This window comes from Bos indicus, chromosome 25 (genome assembly GCF_029378745.1).
Source record: "Bos indicus isolate NIAB-ARS_2022 breed Sahiwal x Tharparkar chromosome 25, NIAB-ARS_B.indTharparkar_mat_pri_1.0, whole genome shotgun sequence".
Classification (NCBI taxonomy): Eukaryota; Metazoa; Chordata; class Mammalia; order Artiodactyla; family Bovidae; genus Bos; species Bos indicus.
In genome coordinates this window covers 34,471,680-34,493,124 of record NC_091784.1, presented here as the reverse complement: position 1 = coordinate 34,493,124, position 21,445 = coordinate 34,471,680, and the positions used below count along the sequence as shown (strand labels likewise).

General features: G+C 56.8%; 1 long non-coding RNA gene across 1 annotated transcript in view; it reads left to right on the top strand.

Annotated features, from left to right (window-relative positions):
* Positions 1–13,413: 13,413 nt before the first annotated feature.
* LOC139179746 (uncharacterized) overlaps positions 13,414–21,445 on the top strand; it is a 51,451-nt gene continuing 43,419 nt past the window's right edge. The window contains exon 1 of the long non-coding RNA XR_011564092.1: positions 13,414–14,849. This is a non-coding gene — a long non-coding RNA (uncharacterized lncRNA). The remainder of the gene's footprint in view (positions 14,850–21,445) is intronic.

Below are 21,445 nucleotides of genomic sequence, written 5' to 3'. Positions count from 1 at the left end.
GGAGGAAGCTGGCCATGGAGGTTCTCCGGTGTCAAGCAAGTGGAAATCTGGTCACATGAATCGCCTGCTCTTCCTTGGTGCTGAATGGACAAGAGCTGGCAGGTGGACAGAAGAAGGAGGTAGGGACAGACCCTGTTTGTCTCGCTAATTTATTCTGAAACTATGAGTCATGATTCGGTCAACTGTGACCAAGTTTGGGCAAGACCCAGGCAGTTGGGAAGCTGGGAGGATTTCACTCATCCAGTTGGTGTGAAGTTCTGGAAAGGGCAATCCCAACTTCAGCAGATATCCGTCTCCAAGACCAGATTTGGGGACAAGTTACCAGGGATCAGAAGGTAGTGGGTTCTTACCAAGTATCTCCCTGTCCCTTCCTGACAGCTAGAGACCCTAGACTCCACGGGCAGGCTCAACTCTGCCACAAGCTCTGGGGCCGGACTTGACCTCAGGGCATTTCAGAAGGAGCCAAGTTCGGTGTCCAACCTTGTATCTTAGTTCTAATAATAGAGGCTCAACTTTGCTCCCAGGGCCCCTCTCATCAATTCTTCCTTGGCGTGAGAGACTTGGACCCCAGCTGTATGCTGAGGACCTTCTTGCCTGCCGTTGGATGTTCCTAGCTCTGCCCTCTTGCTTGGTTCCCAGGTCCTAGGTTCCTGATGCTGAGTCCCATGGACCTGCTGGACCCCTTCTTCCCGTCAACTCTGGCTCCCCTTTGCACCTCCTAAGTCCCAGGCCCCAGGGCCTCTGGATGGGCTTTTTGCAGGTAATGTTGTTTCAGAGCCTGCTCCACCTCAGAGGGAGTCCAGCCACTCGGTCCTCTCTTCTTCCAGTCTGCAGTTCTCTTGGACACCAGCTGGGCAAAAAGGAATCATTCTACTCAAGCCTGGGGATAAGACCAGGCCTCCTGAAACTCACTCCACTTCCTTGTTCATTCACCTGATTACGTATCATTTCTATCAACATTTGTGGACTTAAGCAAGGTCACACTCTAAAGTCAGTGGTGCTCAAGCTTGAGTGGAGAGTGTAGGTCTATGGGACTTATTAAAAAAAAAAACAACAACAACAGGCTGTTGATTTCATAGATTTGGGGTGGAGCCCAGTCATTTGTATTTCTAACAAGTTTCCAGGTGATGTTGATGCTATAAGCCTGGGGACCACAGCGAGGACAGGTCGAGCCATTGTCAGCTATCAAAGCCCACCTGTGGACTAGCTTATTGAGCCATTGAAACCAGAAGCTTCCCCAAGAGAGGTCTGGATGGAGCAAGGCTGTGGACCTGAGAGGGGAAAGGAAGCAAAAGACAGACAGAGGCCCATAAAGCTGGTTGGGGGCACAGAGGATGAGTCTGTCTCTTTCCTTGGCTGGGCTGGGCCTCGGAGCTCAGGGTCTGGGGACAGAGGGAGGCAGGCAGGCCTAGGAAGTCTGGGGCCCTGCTGAGCAGAGGCTGGGATTCGGCCCCGGCCCAATGCACCTGACCCGTGGCTCTGGGAACAATGGCTGGCCCGGCCCTGCCTGGCCTGCTGCCTGGCACATCTCTGTTTTCCTTCCCAGCTCCCATCTCTCCGACCTCTCCTCGCTTGCTCTCTCTCCGGCGGGCCCATCCTGTCCGCTGGAGCCTGGACAGCACATTCCTTCGTGCTGATCTTTTCCCGGCGGCTGCAAGCGCACGTTCTCACAGCAAGGCGAGGAGAGTGGCCAGGGACTGGGGTGAGGCAGAAGGGGGCTCAGGCGGGCCTCCCTGGGGCCCTGGTTCCCACATTCAGAGACCAGGAGGCATCTGGTGGGGAGAAAGGGGTCCCGCAGGAGCCAGCCAGCCCGGGGAACTTGGACTCCTTCCTCCCCAACCTTGTGTATCCTGTTACTAGATGAGGACCAGACATCGGGAGCCCCATGCATAGCACCCTCTGTAGAGAGTGGCCCTGATCCAGCTGGCCCCGGGTATGGTCTGTTCCCCCTGGAGGAAGGCTCAATGTATGGGGGAATCATCCCTTCTGGAACAGGGCCTCCCTCAGGGCAGGCCACCATTCCTGCATTGCCTCTCCCTGTATGGCCTCTCCCTTCTCCATACCTTCTCCATAAGCGATCCCAACCATTCAGAGGGAGCTGCTGTCCAGGCCAGCAGCAGAGGAGGTGGGGGCTCGCGTCCTGGCCTCCCTGGAGTCTTTCCTGGGCTGTTTATGCCACGCCAGTCCTCTGCCTTGGGGCCAGGTACAAGGTTCACTTTTGGGGTCGGGGTCAAGATCAAGGTTTAATTTGGGTTTGAGATTAAATCCCCCAAAGCTCAGTCTGGGCTGGGCTCAGGTGTCAGCCTGTATTTCAGGTTGGACTCCAGTCCAGTCTGAGAGTGGAGTTGGGGTTCGATTGGATGCCAGGCTCAGTCTGGGGTCATGAGTGGGCTTAGCCTAGTATTGGGGTATTGGGGTCACTCTGGGTTTGGGGTCAAGGCTTGGACTGGCATCAGACTGGGCCCTCAGTATGAGGGCTGGACCCGGGTGTAGAGTTGACTGAGGCAGGTACATGTTAAGGGTGACCCCTGGCCCATTCCCACCATCTCCCTCCCCATACCTCCCACCCTCTGCAGAGCTGTTTCCTGACTCCTGGAGCCTCTTAAAGGGTCCAGAGGCAGAATGAAGGCTAGAACCCAGCTTGGTGGCTGGGGAGGGCATCCAGTCTGGCTCGCTCTTTTTTTTTTTTAGCAAAATGCACCCCAATGCCTGGATGCACAGCCCCTTGTGCCTCTCTGGGTCTCAGTTTCCCTGTCGGAGGCTCAGTATTGGGGAGCTGAGCTCTAGAAATTGGATGCCTTGGGCAGCTGTGTCAAGAGGATTAGAGGGAGGAGGGCATGCCCGGGGCGGGGGGCGGTGTGGGGAACCACTTCAAAAGCACTGGTCTGGAGCCGGGCAGGGAGGGGGGCTGCCCTGGGCAGGGGAGGAAGCAGGGGTGGGCAAGGACGGTTCTTCCTGGGACCCCCTGGGCGAGGGTCTGTGTAGTGCAGGAGGCATCTAGGGCCCTTAGTGGCCCATGGTGCCACCTCCGTAGTCAAAGGGCCTCCTCTGGGGACATGGAGCCTCCCAGGCAACAAATTTGGCTTAAATGTTAGGGCTCAGGGGTGGGGTCAGTAAGGGGTCCCAATGCTGCTGCTGACCCCCGATGCCCTGACACCTGCCCAGTAGGTGACCCCTGCTCTGCTCATCAGCAGGGCCCCCCACCGCCCCCACAAGCTCTCTGGGCCCAGGAGGGCAGGTCAGAAGACCGGGGCTGCCCTCGGCCTCTGGTCCTTCTCTTGCCTTTTCAGCTCGGCCCCCTAATTCGGCCTCCTTCCGTCGAAGCCGCAGACACAGAAGAGCAGCCCCGATTGACGTCAGGCGAAGCGTTCACAGGGCCTCTGTCTCTCCCAGAGATTTGGCTCCGGTGCTCGGTGTGGATGTCTGTGGTTTTTAAAAGGTGAAAATGGCCCCTAGCCCTGCTTCTGCGTCTCCACCGAAACCTGGCAGGGGATGGGCGTTCTGGGGGAGGATGGGCTCCGGGGTCCTGGTCCTACACCGGGAGAGGGGGTGGGACTGGTGACCCCCTTCCCCTCTCTGAGGTCCCCTCTCCCAGCCCCCATCCCTCTCCCCTGTCTCCCACTCACTTGCAGACCCGGGCACCCCATGCTCCCCTGTGGGCCCCAGCAACTCCTGCCCCCTGGCCTCACCGCCCCTTCTCCTTGCCCCCAGCTCCTCTCCACACCGAGGCACTGATCCTTCCCATGCCGAGGTCCCCCTGCCCAGTGTTCCTGGGCGCTACCTGGCTCATGGATCTCTGGGTGCCTGACACCCCCTTGGGGTCCAGCCCCAAGCCTGGACATAGCCAGTGCTCAGTGAGACTGCTGGCTCAGGTTGGATGAATTCCTCCTGAAACCTCCGTCTTCTCTCATACTTTACTGCAATTTGATGTGGATATTTGAACCACTGATTTCTGGAAACCATTCCGTGCCCCAAGCAAGGGCTGCTGGGAGGAGCTGGGGGAACCAGATGGCTGTTGTGCCCTCGGTCAACTCGACCCAGTTCAGCCCAGGGGTGGCCTCTCCATGCAGAGGGCTCTGATGGCCAGGCTCCCTCAGGACCTGCACACAGTCAGCAGGCCAGTCCTGCCTCCTGATGCCAGCCCTGGGCACCACAACCCCTCTCTTAACATCGAGGGGCCCACAGTCCAGGATGTATGGGGAGTGAAGAAAAACTCAATCTCTAATTCTTGCTCAGAGCCTTCTCGACTTCTGCTGCAGCCTCAAGGCCACGGACAGCTGTACGATGACTCCTTCCGTGGGCCAACGGCCCCAGCTCCGTGGTCAACCTGACCATGACCCTGCCTTACTTAATCCCCTTGTTCTCCTATCATTTATGGACTATCGTCCAAGCAGCTGACGCCAGCCACCCACACCCATACTTTCTATTCCCTGTCCATTCATCGCTCCTCCGGCTCCTGCCAGGACTCTTCGTGTCTCTGAGGCTTTACCTGGTCCCTCCTCAGGCCTCATGTCCCAGCTGAGGCAGGGATCACCACAGGCGCCCTGCTAGAACTGGAGGGCTCCTGAGTGTGGTCAGGATTTGGGAGCCCCAGGCTGGTCCTCAGAGCACAGCAGAGTCACTGTGTGATCCCGTTGGAGCCAGCACCCTTTGCCCTCCTTGTATTCATTTGTGAGACCACTGAGGCCTGGAGAGGGGAAGTGACCATCCCAAGGTCACACGGGCAGTACAGCTCACCTTCTGATTCTTCTTTGCGATTTTCCTTTGGTTGATCTATTGCCGTTTCCACCTGGGCTCACCTGAATGGGCTTCACAGAGAACCCAACTGTTGGGGAAAGCACCTCTTCCAGGAGGCCTTCCCACAATTTCCCAACCTTCCAAGCCTCGGACCCTGCCTGCTGCCTGGCGTGATACCCAGGAGCATCCTCATCGGAATCTCACCTTCACCTCTGTTGCCCTCTGACCATGGGCAAGCCTTTGTCTTTTTTTTTTTTTCTTTTCTGAAACCCCAGTTGACCTCTTTATAGAACCAAGATATTGAACTTGCTGATCTTTGAGGCTCTGCTGTTGGAACTAGGGGTTGATCTGGTGGGCTGGGCCCAGGGTCTCGGTGGCCTCTTGCTGTTGGGATGAAGTGTGGCAGGAAAGAATTCAGAGTGGGAGGTGGCAGTCCTGGGTGAGAACGTGCATTCACCTCTCAGACACTGTGTGGTCTCAAGCAAATTCCACTCTGGGCCCTCGTTTCCGAAGAAATGGGGAAACCTGCCAGGCTTGGCTTCCTGCAGGGGTGATTAAGTGAGACCAGGGCTTTGAAGGTGTTTGCTGAATCAAAGGGCCATGCTCAGGTGCTTGAGCAGGCTCCCCCGGCCTGCAGCGCTCCTCCCGGGGGGCCCAGCTCAGAGAGACCGGGCGGATGAGCCCCACGTGGCGGGCTGCCGAGGGAACGTGGCAGGTGTCTGGACGCTGCGTCCCCGGGCGACTTGTGCGGGCAGCCTTCCCGGCAGCTCATGCTCTGTTCCCAGCTGGTCCCACTGCTGGGCAGCTCCCTCCTCCCCACCGCCACCCCAGCCCGTGGATGGGAGGAGTGGGGGTGGGGGAGCCACCTGGCACTGGCCCAGGTTGGCCGGCCTCCCACCCCATGTTTTGTTCGCAGAGTTTGGAATGTCCTGGGATGAGGAGCCGGGCTCCCTGGGGAGACATGGGTGCCATCTCCTTGATCTCATCGCTGGACAGGTTTCTCGCTCATTCCAGCCTGGGACTCGGCAGGCTCCCAGCCCCAGCTGCTGCCAGTCCTGCTCTGTCTGTGTCTGTCCCAGCGCTGGCAGCCAGGAGCCGTGCGGCTGGGAGCCGGGGGGCTTCCCAGAAGGATCGGGGAGTGGTTCTCCCAGGCTGTCTGCCGTGGGCCCTGGGCATGCCTTGAACGGGCTCTCTGCAAACCCTTTCCAGCTGCTTTTCTTCACAAACTCCTTTGTCCATGACCCCCTGATCCTGGGGGGTCTGTTTGAAATGATGTTCTCAGGACCTAAGGAACTTGGGAAGGGGCAGAGTGGGCCCAACTGCTTTGATTTCTGGTTCCCTTGGTACAGGCTGTGCACGGAGTGAAAAGATGTGTGTATGTGTGTGTGTGCGCGCGCGCGCATGCGTGTGTGAATTCGCACGTGCACGGAGTCTTTTGGAATTCCTAGTTTTATGTATTCCTAGACTTGATTCATTGCAGGAAGAGGTTAAGGGGAAGGGCTAGGGAGGTCAGGGGTCTAGTTCAGGAAGGAGTCCGTCCTATCCTGGACAGCAGATGCCTCTGGGTGGCTGGACACTCTGCACCCTGACTTGGGCCCACATGTTCAGGTTGGATCCACTTGGCTGGAAAGAGGAACAAGTGCAGCTTATCCTGTTGTCGGAAATGTGTAATTATGTGTGTGTGTGTTCATGCACACGCACACCCAGGTCAGGAAGGAGATTCATCATTACTTAGCTACAGGATACTCCCGGTGTGCGGAGCTCACACCTGGCTGGGTTGTGGGGCTGGGGTATCCTGGTAGTGCAAGAGGAATCCTCACTGGAGGAACAGAGCCCCGGAGGGACCCCTGCGGTCTGTCCTCAGCTTGGGCAATCCCTGGCCTGATGTAGGTCAGCACCCGCCCCAGGCTCGGGTAAATGCTCTTCTTTCCACATCATTAATGAGGAGACTAAATAAGTCAGTGCCTCTGGCAGGCCCCCGAGCCCCCCAGGCGGTCTGGCTGAAGCTATTAATATTCCCCGTGTTTATGACCCCCCTGGCCCCGCTGACAGGCTCCTCTGTCTTAGCCATTGGAATGAATTTTGTGAATCAGAAGGGGGTGGGGGTGGGGGGGCAGCCTGTTGGAATCCAGGACCATGACATCTCCACCCCCTCCTGCAGCGGGTCCCACTCACTAATTCTATAAAACAGTCACCGTGTCCAGCCCAGCCTGGGGCCGCCTGCCTGGCCAGGACTGCCTCATACCTCTGCTATGCTCTCTCCTTCCCCCCCTGAGGGAGGGGGGTGGCGGGCTGGCCCGGGGCCCCGATGATTCAGGCCCCCTGACACCTTACACTGATGTCAGTGGGAACTGAGACCTCAGGCCCTGCGACCTTCTGGCCTGTTGCCTGGGCCCGCGCCCTGCACGGGGCTTGGCCCTTGCCAGTGCCTCTCGTGACCTTCCCATGGACCAGGACTGGCCGGGAGAGGGAGTCCAGGCCAGACAGCCTCTCCCTCACGCTGTCCCTTTTCTGAAAGCTGCCCGCCCTGGCGCCGGGCCGTCCCCCCAGCCTCCTCGGGTTTCGAGGACTGTTCTAAAATTAATATGGGGGAATTCGGGGAATTTGCAAGCGAGTTCCCAGAGAACTGTGGCTGCCCTCGGGGCAAGGGTCCCTGCTTCTTCCCAGCCTCCCCTAATTCTCCTTTCTGATTGCCTATATGGGCAGATCCCCGTGGGATCAAGCTCATTCCCTGGAGGGTGGGGTAGGTTGCCTGTGGTCTGTACCTCAGAGCAGGGTTATCCCCCTCCACACCCCAACCAGAGAGAAGTCCTTCATCCAACATACTCTTAAGTCATTTGAAATATGATTTGCAAATATTTTCTCCCATTCTGAGTCGTCTTTTCACTTTCTTGATAGTAAATTTTGAACCACAAAAGTTATTAGTTATGGTGAAGTCCAATTTATCTATTTTTTTCCCTTGTGGTTTTGGTGTTATATCCAAGAAACCATTGCCAAAATCAAGGTCATGAAGATTTATCTCTGTGTTTTCTTCTGTGAGTCTGATCGTTTTAGTTCTTACATTTAGGTCTTCAATCTATTTTGAGCTCATTTTTATATATGGTGTGAGGTAGGGGGTCCAACTTTATTCTTTCGCTGTGGCTCTCCAGTTGTTCCAGCACTATTTGTTGAAAAGACTGTTCTTTCCCCTACTGAATGAAGTCTTGGCATCCTTGTCAAAAATCAATTAACCATCAACGTAATGATTTATTTCTCAATTCTGTTGCACCGGTCTCTATGTCTGTCTTCATGGCAGTACTACAAGGTCTCGATTACTGAAATCAGGAAGTGTGAGTCTTCTGACTTTCTCTTCTTTTTTAAGATTGTTTTGACTATTTGAGATTCATTGCATTTCCATTTGGATTTAGGAAGAGTTTTTCCATTTGTGCAAAAGAAAAACACCATCGGGATTTTGAGAGGGCTTGCATTGAATCTATTTTTGGTAACTTTGTCATCTTAATATCAAGTCTTCCAATCCATAAGCATGAGATGTCTTCTCATCAAGTCTTCCAATCCATAAGCATGAGATGTCTTCTCATTTATTTAGACATTTAATTTCTTTCCATGATGTTGTGTAGTTTTGGGTGTACAAGTTTTGTTCTTTTTTTGTTGAAAGTGAAAAGCGAAAGTGAAGTCACTCAGTCATGTCCAACTCGTTGCGACTCCGTGGACAGTAGCCTACCAGGCTCCACCGTCCATGGGATTTTCCAGGCAAGAATACTGGAGTGGGCTGCCATTTTATTTAAACATTTTATTCTTTTTCATGCTATTATAAATGGATTTTTTTAACTTAAAAAATTGTTTATTTATTTTTGGTTGCACTGGGTCTTCATCGCTGTGTGTGGGATTTCTCTAGTTGTGGCTCATGGGGGCTACTCTCTAGTTGCGATGCATGGTCTTCTCACCGTGGCAACTTCTCTTGCTGCAGAGCACAGGTTCTAGGGTGTGTGGGCTTCCGTACTTGCAGCACTCCAGCTCTAGAGCATGTGGGTTTCAGCAGTTGTGGCTCATGGGCTTAGTTGCCCCACAGAAGTGGAATCTTCCCAGACCAGGAATCAACCCTGTGTCCACTGCACTGGGCAGGTGGACTCTTAACCACTGGACCATCAGAGAGGTCCTGAAATTGTTTTTTTCCAATTTCATTTTTTTCTCCCTCCCCACTGACCTTTTAATTTCATTTCTGAATCAGGTCATTTAAAATAGGATTTGACATAAAGCATCAGCCTAAGCATCGTTTACCACCTAACTTGACAAGAACTTACTTATGTGAAATGTGAGATCTACCTGTGATTTTTAAGCCTAGGTCAGTGGTTCCCTAGTGCCTGATCTAGGACCCACCAATGGGGCCCTGGCCTCTCAGGGGACATTTCATCCTCATCCTATGTCTCCCCGTCTCTGGTCTCTCACTGCGCAGGCCAGCCTTCTCCCCACTACCTGAATGATTCTTCTAAATCTGATGCTGATAGCCCTTGTGGGTCTTCTCTACTGAGATGTCCCAGGTGCTGGAAGCCATCAGGTTCAACGGAGGCTTGGGGATGCTACCAGATAGCTGTTCCTCCACTGTCTCCATCTCTACCTGCATCCTGTCCATCCTCCCTACTTCCCAGACACGTCCTCCCCCCCCCACCTCAATTCCCTCCCTACTATTACCAAATCCTATAGATTTTACCTACTACGCTCTGTGTCCCTCTTCTTCATGGCCATCAAAGTTGGGCTCTATTCTGGCCTGTTCAGGTCTTCTCAGGTGGTGTTAGTGGTAAAGAACCCCCCTGCCAATACAGGAGACATAAGAGACTTGGGTTTGATCCCTGGGTTGGGAAGATCCCCTTGAGGAGGGCATGGCAACCCACTCCAGCATTCTTGTCTGGAGAATTCCACGGACAGAGGAGCCTGCTGGGCAACAGTCCATGGGGTCGCAAAGAGTCGGACATAATGAAGCAACTTAGCATGCACGCACTGGCTTGTTCACAGGCATCAGAATGATCTTTCTTTCTTTTAAATTTATTCATCTATTTAGCTGCATGGAGTCTTAGTTGCATCATGCGGGATCTTTTAGCTGAGGCATGAGGAATCTAGCTCTCTGACCAGGGATCGAACCCAGGCCCCCTGCATTGGGAGCGAAGAGTCTTAGCCACTGGACCACCAGGGAAGTCTCAGCCATCAGAATGATCTTTCTAAACATTAGTCCTTCCTCCTTCAAACCTTTGATAAATCCCCCATGAGCATGTGAACTTCAGTAGTTGCGGCACACGGCCACAATGAGGCCCATGGCCTCTAGGGACAGAGCCTGATGCTGATGTACTGACCTTGCTCACCTCCGCCCTCTCCCTCAGGCCTGTCTATCACCCTCTGTGAAGCCGTCTGCAGGCTCCCTGCTGTCCCCTCACCTCCACACTCTTGAAAGCTCTTCACCCAGGCCTGCCTGACAAATTCCTGCCCCCTGCACCAGACTCACCTCTCTAATACGGCATCCGCCCGTCCCAGGTGGAGTCAGTCATAGCATCCGGGACACTCTGTCTGTCTCCCTCCCCCGGCCAGGACCACGCTTGGTTTTTGTCCATACCACAGAGCCTGGCACGGACCTGGAACATGGGAGCCATCAGCCCATGTTCGCTGAACACTGAGAGGGTTGGGGTGGGGGGTGCTTGGGGAGACATGGAGCCACAAGATGCTTTGGAAGAAAGCTGGGTCTGGCGCCCCACAGCTCGTGTTTGAGTGCTACGATGATCTGTGGAGTCGCTGGTGGGTCTGCAGGGTGGGGGTGGGTGGTGGGGTGGGGTAGTGCCGGAGCCAGCATCCTTTGCCCCTTTGGATTCATGAGACCACTGAGGCCTGGAGAGGAGGAAGGGACAGTCCTGAGGTCCCTTCTGCAGGAGGGCTCTGGGCCCTGGGTCCCCAGGGGGGCTTTGCCTGGGGGCTCCCCACCCTCCCAACACCTCCCCCTCAGGACTCCCCCTGGCAGTCAGGCGCCTCCCTGCTCCCAAGGCTGGGTTTTGATCACCTCCACTTCCTCTCCTTGTCCTCACCCCTCCGTCTACTCCAATTTGGCTCCACTCTACTGCGGCGTGGAGACCAGGGGCCTCTTCACTCATTAATCTCAGGGTCTGAACAGCGGGATACAATCTCCACCCCCCTTCCCCACCTCCTGGTTTCCTTCATCCTCAGAATCTCTCCGGGAGCGGCCTGGCCCTGCGCCACCCCCACCTCACAGCAGGCCCTGCTGGACTGTCCTCAAGCACACTGCTTCTCCACAGCCATATGCCTCCCCTGCTTGATGGAACAGCTTTCAAAGGCAGGGCCTCTGGGAGTCTTCTCAGAACCTAGCAACAGGTCTGGCTCAGGAAAGGCTTGATAAATGGTTTAGCATGGAGTTCTTTGAAAAATGCCTTCTTCTCTGCTTTCCCCTTGCCCAGAGATGAGATATGATTTGAGGGGCACAAGAGCAGCCTCCTGAGGGGAAGGGAAGTATGTGATTGGATTTGGGGTGAAGGTGTTTACATTACCACTAGGGGAGGTCCTAGGATCTTCTGGGGTGGGGAGTAGCTATGTGGGACAAGCACCTGGAATCTTCCTTCCTCTGGACAGCAAGTGTTATGGAGCAGATGGCAAGGGGGCCCCCCACCCCATGTCCCATGCTTCTCTTCTGCCCTGGCGTCCTCTCTTCCCTGGGCGGGGGGTGGGGGGCGGGTCCCGGCTCTAGCCTTCTGGTCCTGTAGCACAGGAGCCTGGCTGCATAGCCTTGCCTGCAAACCGGCACAGCAGCCCCAGGCCCGTGGCAACAGTGCAGCTGGGAGAAGCCGCCCGCCAGGGTCTGAGCTCTGAGCCCTGAGCCCTCACGCTTGGTTCCCATCTCCGCCCCCTGCACCTCCTGCCAGCGTCTAATCACTTCCATCTGCCCCTCTGACTCACGGGGCTCCAGCTGTCAAGGTTCTAAAAATTTCCAAATTCCTCCCCACCCTGTCCTTCCAGGCTACTTCCCCAGCTCTGACCCCCTGGTGGCATCCCCATATACCCATCCAGCTGCTCACTCTGGCCATACCCAGCAGGGCAGCGGGTGGCAGAGAGGGGCTCTGTGAGGGGCTGAGCAGAAAGCATCTCTGGACCTCTCCCCCCTCCACCCAGGGAAGGTCCTGACAGCAGCAAAGAAAATGGAAGTTGGGAAACCAGGGTCAAAGGAAGCATCAGGACAAACTGTCCATTTTACAGATAAGGTAAACTGAGGTCCAGAGCCAGTGGCAGAGCTGGGTGTAAATCCAGGCCTTGGGACCCTGCTCTAGGGCTCTTCTCCCCCTGCTGTTACTCTTCCTCTCCCTCTAGCTTTCCCTCTGGGCCTTGGGAAAGGAACTTCAGCCCTGGCCCCACCTTCCCCAGGGACCAGGGTTACTTGGTGACCAGGAGGGGCCTCTTCCCAGCTGGCTTGCTTCTCCTTCCTTCCCCCCAGGAGAGCTCCTGAAGAAGTGTTTGTACCTAAACAGTATTTCCAGGGTAACTTGCCTTCCAGGGGGTGGGGGTGAGGAGCATGGGGGAAGAACTGGTTCAGTGCTGACGGCCCCCACCCCCCATGACCCACAGCCCCTCTGGGTTTAGGAAACTTGTGCCCTGGGAGACCATTTCACACTTGGATCTTGGATGGAGCCTCAGGATGACCGAGTGAAACACTCATTCCTTCTTTGTAGGGCATCCTGCATGGATGGGCAGAGTCCAGGAGTTCCTTAAGGAGACAGAGGGGTAACCCTACAGTGACTAGTCCTGGGACCCCCTTTTCCTTCTCCTGCTCCTCAGGGGACCCTCTCCCTGGCAGTGCCTGATTACACATCTCCGTATGCCCCTCGACTTGTAAGATGAAATCCTATCCACATGGCAGCACTTGCCAGGCTGTGTGTGGCAGTGCCTGTCCCCTTCTGCAGCCCTGACCTTGCCCTTTCCCCTGCCATGCCTGCCACACACCTGCCCTTGGATGGCCCCGCTACTCGCGGCAGCCAGGCCTCTTTATCTGGCTTCCTACTCCTTCAAGCCCAGCTTGAGGGTCATGCCTTCTCCTCCAGGCAGGCTTCCTTGGGCTGCCAGAGAGAGCTGACCACTGCCTCACAGGCTAGCTCACACCTGGAGATGACCCACAGTAGCTCGCGTCTCCGTGTGTATGATGACCTGGTTCTTAGCCTTCCGACTGCAAAGCCAAGCCAAGGAGGGGGTCCCTTCGCCTCGGCACTATGGCCTCAGAGCCCGAGCAGGGCCTGGAGCGCGAATCCTTCCCCACCTGGACCGCCCCCACCTTTGCGGAGATGTCCTCAGAGAGGCCCCAGACCTCGGGCTGTTCTGTCTTGGATTCACCGAGGTCCCGGATGGACAGGGACGTGGCAGGGTGGTCAGAGCCGGGCAGGCCGGAGGACAGAGGTACAGCCTACAGCGGGTGGCCCCCTGATAGCTGTGTGGGAGTGGGAGGGCCTGGGTCCCCTCTGCCATTACTAAGCCCCTCTCCTCTGTCTGAGCCCCCTCCCCCTTATTAGATCCGGTCCTAATTGCACTCTTTCCCCGTCCCTCCCCACTCCCCCCGGGCCGGCGGCTTTGCCAGGCAGGTGGAACCCCAGCTGCCAGGGGGCAGGTCTCCGGGCGCCCCGGGTCCTGGTGATTCGGCGTCTTCCCAGGGGCTGGGCAGGAGTGAGACGCTTCCCTGGGAGACCTCGGGCCGCCCTCGCCCGTGGCATGCTGGGAATGCCGCCGCGCACTGACCGGCCCCCTCCGCCGGGGGAGAGGCACTTCGGCCGGTGGACTTTTAAGGACTGAACCGGGAGCGAGCTGCGTCCCTGGCCTGGCCGAGCTGTCCTCGGATCTGGCCCTGTCTTGGAGGGGCTTGGCCGGGTGCCCCGGTGGGGAGAGGTCTCGGCGCTCAGATCAGGAATGGACCGGGCTTGGAAGCCTGCCGGCTCTAGCTGGGCCTGTGTGCCTCCGTCCCCGCTTGGGCGGTGCTGCGGAACGGGAACCGCTGTCCCTGACTAGCGGGGGCTCCGGGCCTGGTTTGGACCTTCCACCTGAGCCGGGGCCTCTGGGTGCTTCTTGGGAGGCCTGGAGACGGGGAATAGGACAGTGCCTGTAGCCCCAGCTGCCGTTTTCCAGTGCCGGGCCCTTACTTGACTTAGCCAACGGCCCTCTGGTTTTATCGTCACTCCCATTTCACAGATGAGAGAATTGAGGCTCAGACGCATCAAGTATCTTGTCCCACGCCTTCTGGCTGATCTATGGTGCAGCCGGGATTTAGACCCAGTCTTTGGTCTTTTGGTCTCAGAGGACAGAAGATGAAGCAGAGGAAGAGTAATATCCCCACCCCCCTTTCTGTGTCCCCCTGATCTTTCCTTCTTCACTGCAGTTTTGGGTGATTCCTCCCACCCTCGGGCTTCGCCCATGGATCCTGAGCCCCATGCTGTGTCCCCTAGCCCCAGAGGCTGTGGCCCACCTGATGTGATACTTGGGGCCTTGCACCCGATCCCCGACAGGCCCAGTCTTTCCCCAGAGGCTGGTAATGGCCTCCCCTGCCCTCTTCCTTCCTGGGCTGGAATTGGGTCCCTGGTTCCCAGATGTGACCTTCAGGCCCTCCACTGCCCAGTCCTGCCCCATTGCACTCTGGAGTTTGACATCCAGCCTCCTGCCTCGTCCCAGGGCTCCAGGAGGAGGACCATGTCTGGGTCCCCCGGGGTCCCTGGTGCCAGCCCGTGTGGGGAGGCCTTGACCAGGTGCTCAGCTGGAGACTGGGGAGGGAACGGGTACCTGAGGAAGCCCCAAGGTGCTGGGAATTCCAGCTCCTGCTGGAGGGGGCCCTTCCCCCACCTCGGTGACCTGAGCCGTCCCTCCCAAGGCCAGCCAGCTCTGGCCCCGCCCCGCCACTCTGCTTTGTCTCAACTGCTTCCTGGAGGACCCGCTGCCGGACTCACATCCATTGTTTCCTGTGTCTTGGCCACGTTGTCACCTGGGGTTACCTGAGGCCAACGGAGGGAAAGAAGTCTGGTGGATTTCAGGCCAACTGTGTGTTTGCCAGGAGTCTTTGCAAATGTTGCCTGCTGACTACCGGGACCCCCAAGGTAGGGGTTATGGCCTTTGGAAAACACAGGAACACTCTGCCCTCCTCCCTTGCAAGCTGGGTGGTGGGGGAGCAGTGAAAATGCCACCTCGTCCTTCTCTGGGGCTCAACGGGGCTATCCCCGAGCAGTCTTCATCCCTGACCTGGGGCTCAGAGACCCTGTGGGGGCAGAGACTAGAGCTCAAGCTTTGGGTCAGACCCACTTGAATCTGTATCTTAGAGCCACCCTTACACAACTCCACCTTTCAGACCCTTCTTCAAAGTCACCTCAGCAGGAGCCCTCCCCTCCCTGAGCGGTCCAGCCCAGCCCTCCTGCCCCGAGTCGGGCTGTCTATATCTGTCCTTGGCACAGAGACTCCTCGAGGAAGCAGGAGACCCTGAGGGTGGTTGGGGACTTAGCAACTTCCTTCACTCTCTTCTCTGGGCGGCCGTTGACCCCCAATCACACCCTCTCATGTCACCACTGAGAGAGAGATGAGACCGGGAAATACTTGTCTGATGGGGAAGGGGAAAGTACAACCCTGATCTGGGATGGTGGTCTGATGAGCGCAAAGCCCTCGCCTAGGATGTGGGTCTCACCGTGTGTGTGTGTGTGTGTGTGTGTGTGTGTGTGTGTGTGTGTGTGTACACAGCCTTGACTTGGGAGGCTTATTTTTAGAGACAATTAGTCTTCTGAAATGATAGTCTGAGGGTGGAGGCATGGTCCTAGAAGAGGGCACGGGGGAGGAAGACCTGAAGTCGACTCAGAGAGAGAGGAGGCAGCTGAGTGTGTCTGCTCCTTGACCATCCAGGAGCAAGCTTTGGGTTCTCAGCCAGGTGTGGGATCTGGGCAGTGGGGTTGGAGTGGACCAGGCTCCGGGCCGGAGGAGTAGGTGTGGGGGTGGGTAGGGACTCATGGACAGATACAGGGACCGGGGGTTGGGGTGAGCAGCCTCGCTTGCCCTGGACTCCTGGCCCTTTTTCATTCCCTGGACACAGAGCAGGTGGCGGCCTTCCTTGAATGTCCCCGCCCCAGCCCCGCCGTCTGGGTTCCAGACGTGGCCTCGGCTTATGGGGCCACGTTCCCTCCCTGGCCAGCTTGGCGGCCACTTCAGACACGCTCGTGCCTGGATGCCCCCTGCCTCGCTGAGGACAGAGAACACAGTCTGCCTCCCCCAGCCCCAGCCGCCCCCGCCCTGCTAATCCCGAGCACACGGGCCAAGCCAAGAATGTCTTGCATACTCTGGCGGGCGGGCTAGCCACGAAGCCTCCTGGAGGGGCATGAATCACAGACCCCGCCTGCCAAGTGCTCACTTGGGACGTGTTCGAGGCTGGCTGTGCCCAGAGCTGATGGGGAAAAGGGAGGGAAGGAGAGCTGGCAGCTGCGATGGGCAGACAGAGCAGTTTTGAGGGGAGAGATGTCTGCTGGACCCATCCCTGGTGGCAACACAGAAATTATGTTATAGGATTTTAAGAGCCTGGAATCCTACAGGAGTGACTTCTCGGAATTCCACGGGTCTGAAATGTGAGACCCGTGGAATGTCACATTGCACCCCTCTGACAGCACGCTGATGCCAAGGCCCCATCCTGCAGGTGGGATGCTGAGGCTCCAAGAGGGCAGAAGGCTCTGCTCCAGGTCACATGTGGAGTCAAGCATTGGGCTGGGCTGCACCCCGGCCCCCTGCCTTGGGTTGAGGCCCTTTCTAGTCCCATGGCAAGCAGTGTCTGTTCCAGCTCCTCTCCCAACACAACCGTGTGCTCCCGACTGATAGAGAGGAGAGAACATTGGGGACCTCCTTCTCCTCCAGCTCCCCCATCACTCCAAGCACACAAATCATCCCTACCTTATCTGCAACAACTCCCGTGCCCAGCTGGCCTTCCCCTCCCTTCTGTCCCCATCATGAAAGGAGTCTGCCTGAGGCCCAAGCTTGCTCCCACTGTCTGTACTTGCTCATGCTCTTGTGCCAAAACTGCCCACCGAGTGCTGGGTGTCCTCCGGCCAGAGACACTGAGTGATCACCCTGCTCTCCCGTGTCCGCAAACGCTCCCTAGTTCTTGGCACGTCACCAGCTTAGTTTTTCCCTCATCTTAAAAGGAAAGTGTCTCTGGGTGCCGCCCACCCTCACCTTCACCCCCGAGCTTTCTCCATCAATCCATACATAGTCAAGTTTCTTTAGAAGGTTGTCTACACTTCCCATCCCCTCCATCCTCACTGCCCACCCTCTCCGGATCCCTCTCCAGTCCCCTACAGATGGAGAGGAGGATGCCAAAGCTCTCATGGCTTACTGCTACTGCTCCCAACCATGCTGTCTGCCCTCAACTTCACCTGTCACAAACCCCTGCCCACGCTGGTCCTTCCTGTCTCCCCCGTTCCCTCCCTTAGAGCTCCTCCTTGGGTTGGTGATCAGCCTAGATCCCCTCCTCTGCTCACCGTCCTCTTCCCTGGGCCGGCAGTCTGATTATCAAACACTGGGGTTGATGACTGTCCCCACTGTCCCCGGATCGGATGGCCAGCTCCATCTCCCCAGGGCCCCAGACCAGTACATCCAGAACCAAATTGACGTACCCACCTGGGTGAGCCACGGGCCCTCACACTCGGCTGTCTGGGGTTCCCACCTGCCCTGCTCCTCCCCAGGGCTCCCCCACTTTCCGTGAAGCTCCCCCCACCCACCTACCTGATTCCAGGTGGAGATGCGGGCATCACCTGAGACTCCTCCCTCTCCCTCATCCCCACCCTTGGTGCCAGGGATCGACCAAGGCCAAGCCATGCGATCCCATGACTTGGTTCTCTCCCTGCTGTAGTCGCCTTCATTCTGAGCTCATCTTATCTGGCTCGGACTGTTGCAACATCCACATCACTCATCTCTGGCCCTCCAGCTGGCCTTCCACGGGGAGCCAGAGGGCGCGTCTTCCCACGCAAACCTGCCCCTGCCCCCCAGGGCAACGCCCTTCCCTGGCTCCCCACGGCTCCCCCCGCCCCACGGGGCCCTCCACATCTAGGTCCTTGGCCACCCCTCCGGCCTGACCCAACACCCCACCTTGTGTTCCATCCACCTCCAAAGACCCATCACCTCCAACCAGGCAGGACCGATTCTCCTTTCCAATCTCTTACCTCCCATTTCTTCCCTTTCTCAACAGACTGGCCAAGTTGAAAGTCCCCTCGGGTAGGTTTCCAGTGGTCCTGTGGCCACTCCACTCACCACTCTGCACACCATCCCTGCCTGGCTGTGTCCCCTGCTCCTGTGTGAACTCGGAGGGCAGGGCTGGGTCCCGTCCTTCTGGTCCCTCCACGGCCTGGAGTAGAGGGTGTGCTCACCACACACGTACTAAACGAACGAACGAATGAGCCCAGCAAGGCCTCAGTCCTCTCCTTGGGGACCCTGCTCATCTGTTGCAATCCGAGGCCCCAGTTGCCCTTCTGGCTCTGAGTTCTGAGCACTCAGGTCTGAGTTCTGAGCATTTTTGCCACGGGCTGATGGCTGGTGTGTGGAGATTTATTCTCCTCTGAGATTTCTAATCCCACCGGAGAGGGGCAGTTGGGTGGGTGCCTGGGAAACCCGAGGGCTGGCGACAGTGGGAGGGAGGAGCAGGTGGGCTTATGCATGAGCTGGCACTTGGCTCTGACTCTGGGGACCTTATCCTTGGAGGAGTTGGCTGGGGAGGGGGCAGGAGGCCTGTCTCCCACCCTTCTCCAGACCTGCCCTGGAAACCCAGGCTGAAAGACCAGTGGGTGGAGGAGCCAGGGGAGAACTGGAGTTTGTGCAACAGCCTTCAATATGTTTGCAATAACAGGGAAATGGAAAAAATGTTAATTTAATTTTGACAGTGCCCTGGGGATAGCGCTCATGGCTCAGAGCTCACTGACTGCCACCCTGTCCAGCCCTGCTCTGGAGACTCCAGGGAGGGAATGTGGGCGGTGAAGGAGACGGTTGGGACTCCCCGTCCCAGGCTGTCCCCCTGCTCCTGGTCACTGAGTGGACCCCTCCCTCCATGAAGCAGCCTGCTCAGGGTTTTGAGAGCCATGTGCCTTCAAGCCGAATGAAGGCGGCTCACCAGGGAGGCGAAGACCAGCTGCTCACTGCACATGCCTTCCGGGGTTGGGCCTGGGGCTCTGATAAAGACCCCCAACTGGGAAGGGCCAGCCTCTTCTGCCTTGAGCCTGAATCACTGAAACTCTGATGATCCCTGTGTCTGCCCCCAGAGACCCTCGGGGAGGGTACAGCAAGGGCCAGGGTCTCAGAAGACCTGACTCTGAGAGCCAGCTCAGCTCTTGAGCAGCTGAGTGACCTTCTCAGAGTCACGTCCTCTCTCTGATCCTCTGGGTCATCACTAGGAATGTGCTGGTGCCTGAGTGCCTGGCTGCAGGCAGGGCAGGGGACCTTTGGGTGGAACTACCAGGGGCTCTGACCCCCCTTTCTGGCACTTAGAGCCCGAGGGTTCGGGATGCTCACCCCCAGATCTCAAGGCTGTTGATCTCCTTGCACATTGGTTTCTGTGTGTCTCTCCATGTGCCACATTTGGAGGGGGGGGTGGGGGCAGCACTGGGGTCAGGAACACAGCCCCTCAGCTTCTTCCGGGGCTCTCGGGTGATAGGGGCTGAGTCACCCCTGGTTGCCATCATAGCGATGTCACAGGTGCATTGATTTAGGATCTCCAGAAAGCAGACCTTGAGACAAGGTGTTGGCTGCAGGTCTTTTATTTGTGAGAAGGCCCCAGGAACCACAGGTAAGGGGGTGGGAGGACAGGCAGGGAAGGGAGAAAGGCCAACGTGAGCAGGCAGCCCAGGGCTCCATTCCCCCGGGGCATCCTCTGAGATAGCACTGCCAACAGAACATTCTGTGTGCTGGGGATGTTCTAAATCTATCCTGACTGGTATGGCAGCCACCGGCTGCATGTGAGGTACTGTGTGACTAGTGCAACTCAAGAAATGTATCTCCACTGGCTCAGATGGTGACGCATCTGCCTGCAACGCAGGAGACCCAGTTTCGATCCCTGCGTTGGGAAGATCCCCTGGAGAAGGGAATGGCAACCCACTCCAGTATTCTTGCCTGGAGAATCCCATGGAGACTGGCGGGCTACAGTCCACAGGGTCACAAAGAGTTGAACTCGACTGAGTGACTGAACAACAACTGTAGGCATTCCTGGGGAGGCTTGGATACTGATCCGCTCTTAGGGGGCATCAATCCCCTAGAGCTCTTGGCAACAACCAGCCGAACCAGTGTTCTGGTGTCAGAGAGCCCTCAGGCAAAGAAGGAGAAAGACAGAGGCAGTAGCTTGAAGCCATTTTCATACCAGAAACACGCCACCAGCAGGTAAACTCAGGTGGGCTGAGGGGTCTAGGTAGGGCGTCCACGGATACGTCTCATGGACAGATTGCTAACAACCCAGGATGCTGCGGCCTCTGACCCACCCGCTTCCTTTCGTCCTTGGGGAGTCTGCTGGGCAGGGAGGAGGGCAGGTCCTTTTCCTCTGGGATCTGCTCCATCTGAGGGGCCCTCAGCGGGGCTGACGGGGCCCATAGCCATGGCTGAGTCAAGTAAAGCAGCTTTCTGCTCCTGCCATGGCTGTATTCTCCCCAGGTGACCCAGGACCGTGTGCCCTGTGTGCCAATCCTTAAAATCACTCTCTCTCTGTTCTATTGGTCTTATTTCTCTGGGGAACCCTGACTGATACATTACCTAAAAGTTCATTTACTAAGCAAGCGTCTTTGTGCTTTTTTAAAATTAAAATTTTAAAAATTTTTTGGCTGTGCTGGGTCTCTGTTGCTGTGCACGGGCTTTCCTCTACTTGCGGCCACTTTCTGGTTGTGTGGTTCGTGAGCTTCTCGTGGTGCTGGCTTCTCTCGTTGCCGAGCACAGGCTCTAGGGCGCGTGGGCTCAGTAGCTTTGGCTCTCGGGCTCAGTAGCTGCGGCTCTGGGGCTCTAGGGCGCATGGGCTCAGTAGCTGCGGCTCTCCGGCTCAGTAGCTGCGGCTCTCGGGCTCTAGGGCGCAGGCGCACAGTCTTAGTTGCTCCAAGGCATGAGGAATCTTCCTGGAGCAGGGATCGAACCCGTGTCCCCTGCATTGGCAGGCAGATTTGTAACCACTGGACCACCGGCGAAGTCGGAAGCCAGGCATCTTTGTATTCCTAAATATGTGTCCAGCATCTGCTCTGGGCTAGACCAGTGATGGGCCCTCTGGAACCGGATGTGAGGAGGTCCCCTCCTGGGACTTCTCTTCTGTGGGTGTTGATGTAAATGTCACCTCTTCAGAGGAGCCCTCAGACCTTTGGAAAACTGATTGATCCACCCCATTGTTATTCTGTTTCAATGCCTTCAAATCATGTTTTAAAATTATTTTATTAATATTCCTTTTGGGGGAAGAAGGATCTGTTTCTGTTTACTTAATAGAGGATCCAAGTGCCAGGAGGAACTTCACATCCAGTAGACAACAAGTCTTTATTGAATAAACACATGAATGAATGTATGGGAAATGCCATTTCTTGTTGCCAAGGCCCTCTCATTCAGTGAACACTTGGGAGTGCCAGAGGGGGGTTCAGGGTCCCAGGCATCTCTAGGAGCCATAGTGGATGATCTGGGGAGCTGTGTGTCACGGTGAGCCCAAGGAAGTCTTCGTACG